The following is a 3,344-nucleotide window of genomic DNA, read 5'->3' as shown; positions in this document are numbered from 1 at the left end:
ACGGTCCAAAGAATCGCTTAGGGTGGTATTCAGGATTCGCAGCAGAGATGTGGGGCGAGCAGGTTAGCGGGGTGGATCCTTAAAGGAGAAAAAGGCTCAGCCAGCTCTTCTAGAATTGCCCTTGACCACGTTGCATCCCAATCCGAAAGGGGCTCCCCTTCCTTAGGTGTGTCCTGGACCTGGGTCATAGTTACTGTACCCCAGGAACATTGATTGCCTTAACTGGGTATAAGGCGCTGCTACGTGAATTGTCCTCAGCAGCATCAAATGGCACTTATTAAGTGCTCCTTGGGCGGTGTTTCCACGTGGAAATCATTTACCGAGTTCCTGCAGAAGCTTCCCACAGATGCTGGCCCTAAACCAATTCATTTAGGTACCAGAGTGGCAGTATTAATTTCTTTTTCCGTCTGAACACATCAGGAGGGTCTAAGCTTGAGAACCTGACAGCCTCTGGCTGCTTTTTATGAGCCTGTGTTGCCCTGGATACAAAAACCAGAGCACCCAGTAGATTTTAAGTTTAAAGATGGGAGAAAGAAAAGGCCTGATACCCAGGGCTTTCTCTGTCGGCAGAGAAGGTGTTCCCAGCTACCTGCCCTCACACTCGCTGAGGGGCTCGGGTAGGAATAGAGATGGCCCGCAGGACACAGGACCCTGGATCACACTCTGGCCATGCTGCTTCCCCCTGGTGCTCCCTGGCCTTCCTCCTCCTGGCCTCGCCGGGTCACCCACCCTGGCCGTCCCCTACCCCCTTTTCCCATCAGTCACCTCCAGCTTCTGCGGGGTCTCTCCAGCTCTCCCTAGGCCGGTTCTCAACTACAGATCAGGACTTCTGGGCCCAGATTCCGCATTTGCCACCTGCTCTCACAGCGACCATGATGCTGCTGGTTCACGGACCGCGCTTTGAGACAAGGCCGTATAGAGTTTTCAAAATTGCTTCTATTTGGTGGAGAGTCATCAGACACCTGTACCTGCCGAGAACCACGCTAAGGGCTGAGCATACCAAGTCAGTAAGACGTGGTCTCCCTACAGGCACGCACGGTCTGGTGGTGACAGACACATAAAGCCACAGTGACACCTGGCAGCAAACGCCGTAATAAAGGGGTGTGTACCTCTCTCTCTCGATTGCTATGTGACGAATCAAAGCATTTTTAGAAATAACTGTTTAAAATCTAATAGCGGTTTCGGCACGCTGCCGTTCAACCTAGCTGCCAAAATTTTAGGCGCCTCATGTAGGCGGGGCAGTTTAGGGAGAGCAAAGGCAGACATTCGACTAGCCAGTGACAGGCCCTGAGCTCAGAGCTTCCAGGAGTGGAATTTATTCCCTCTTTAATATGTTTGGGAAATTGTAAACCTTCGAGCATGGCCTGGCGTTTTCACAGCCTCTGCCAACCGTGACTGTTTTGTGAGTAGGTTTCTGTGCCCATCTTAATGTGTGCACGAGGTCGCCACCAGCTTCACCCCGTACCTGCATCTCCAAAGCGTCTGTCCCAGATGACTGCCTGGAGCAGGTCAGAACCGTCCATGTTGAAATGTCATCATCTGCTTCTCTCCTGCTCTTGTTGATGATTACTGGTCAGTGTCTCTATATTTGATTGACTGATGCGCTAACCCGGCCCAGACTGACTATGCTTCCTCCTGCCTGGCCAAGGGTCGGCATCACACCTGAATATAAAGCACGACTCCAGGTTTAAATTTGACTTTATTTCTTTATCTCACAGTAAAATTTCGTTGCGGTATAACCAACCTACTTACAGAAAGTGCCTATTTCCCGAGGGTCCGGTATGACGAAATACCAAGCGAATCTAACCACCTCGAGAAATCAAACGTCACCGTCACCCCAACGCCTTCCTCTTGAGAAGGAAGCCATCATTGTACATTCCTGCACCACGGATTAGGTTGGCCTGTTTTTGACCTTCCCACAAACGGCTACTTTCAGTCACCATTATTTCTGTGAGATTTATTTAGCTGTCTCACGGCTAAGTAGCATCAGCCTTTTTCCTCGCTGTGTAATATTCCACTATGGACTACGCCACAGTGTTTTCATCCAGCCTTATGGATCCACATTGGCTTGTGTTCAGGTTTGGCTGTGGCGAAGAAAACCGTGATGAAATGCTTGTCTGTGTCACGTGATGCTCATCTGTCCCTATTCCAAACGAGTGAAGGGTTCCTGCATCGAAATACTCTTTAATAGCTGATCCTCAATTTACAGAAAACCTGACTGCTATTCAGAACAGCCAGGGGCTCATGAAAAAGCGTAGCAAATCCCTCCTCTCCCCTTTTTAAGTCTCTCGAAACTTCCATTCGAATAGAAGAGGAACGTATTTCATGGGAAAATCAAAGAAAGGGAAGAAGCATCGATGCGAATATTTAGTCCGAGGTTCTGGGTGAGAAACGAGAGCTCTGTCGTCAGAGCTAACGTTGCCTTGTTCCTAAGTACCTTTTTGTGTTTTTAAAGGGCTACTAAATTTTCGAAAATGTCTTTTTCTGATGATAAAGTAATACACATATTCATTACAGAAATTTCGGGTCCTGCAACTCAAGGTAAAAAGTAAAATTACCTATACTCTCACTCTCAGAGGGAGCCCCTGGGAATGTCATACATTTTTACATTTTTTATATATACATATACATTTTAATATACATTTTTTAATGCATTTATTTTGGATTTTTTTTTTTTGGCAGAGTAACTTGAGGAATTACTTTCAGAAATATTTCGTTCTCATCGTTGCATGGGGCGATAGTTTTTCTTTTTCTTGGGAGCTGAGCTGCTGGCTAGTCTGGTCCGTATGTCGTATGACAGAGTCGTAGTCACCCTTAGATGTTCACCTGCCTCTTCCTCTTCTCCCTCCATCCCCTGCCCTGGCCTCTCATTTGGCATCTCCTGCTACCTCATAGTCTCTGTGGTCAGCTAAATGATAGACCCCAAAGATGTCCACGTCCTAATTCCCAGAACCTGCGACTGTTGGTCTGCGTGACACAGGGACTCTGCAGAAGTGTTCGTGTTAAGAATCTGCAATGGGGAGATTTTCTCGATTATCCAGGTTGACTTTCGACCTTTTTGCTGTCTCTCTAGTTTGCTTTTTCCAGGACATCCTAGAGTTGGACTCCTATAGTATGGAGCCTTTCCCGTGTCTGCTTTCGCTTGGTGCATGTGGGCACAGGCACGAGCCACAGGGTGGACCGAAGCCTCTCTGGAATCCTGAGAGCTTCCCTCGCCCTAAACATCAGAGGCAGGGAGCGGCAGGAGGCGGGCCCCCTGTGTCCAGGCCAGGGCCACCCCCCAGTGGGCAGGCCCAGCGTCTCCACCTGAGCTGGGTGGGAGCAGGGGAGGAAGAGACGGAAGT

The sequence above is a fragment of the Pteropus vampyrus genome, unplaced genomic scaffold, assembly GCF_000151845.1.
Source record: "Pteropus vampyrus isolate Shadow unplaced genomic scaffold, Pvam_2.0 Scaffold52, whole genome shotgun sequence".
Taxonomy (NCBI): domain Eukaryota; kingdom Metazoa; phylum Chordata; class Mammalia; order Chiroptera; family Pteropodidae; genus Pteropus; species Pteropus vampyrus.
Note: the sequence above shows the minus strand (reverse complement) of the source record.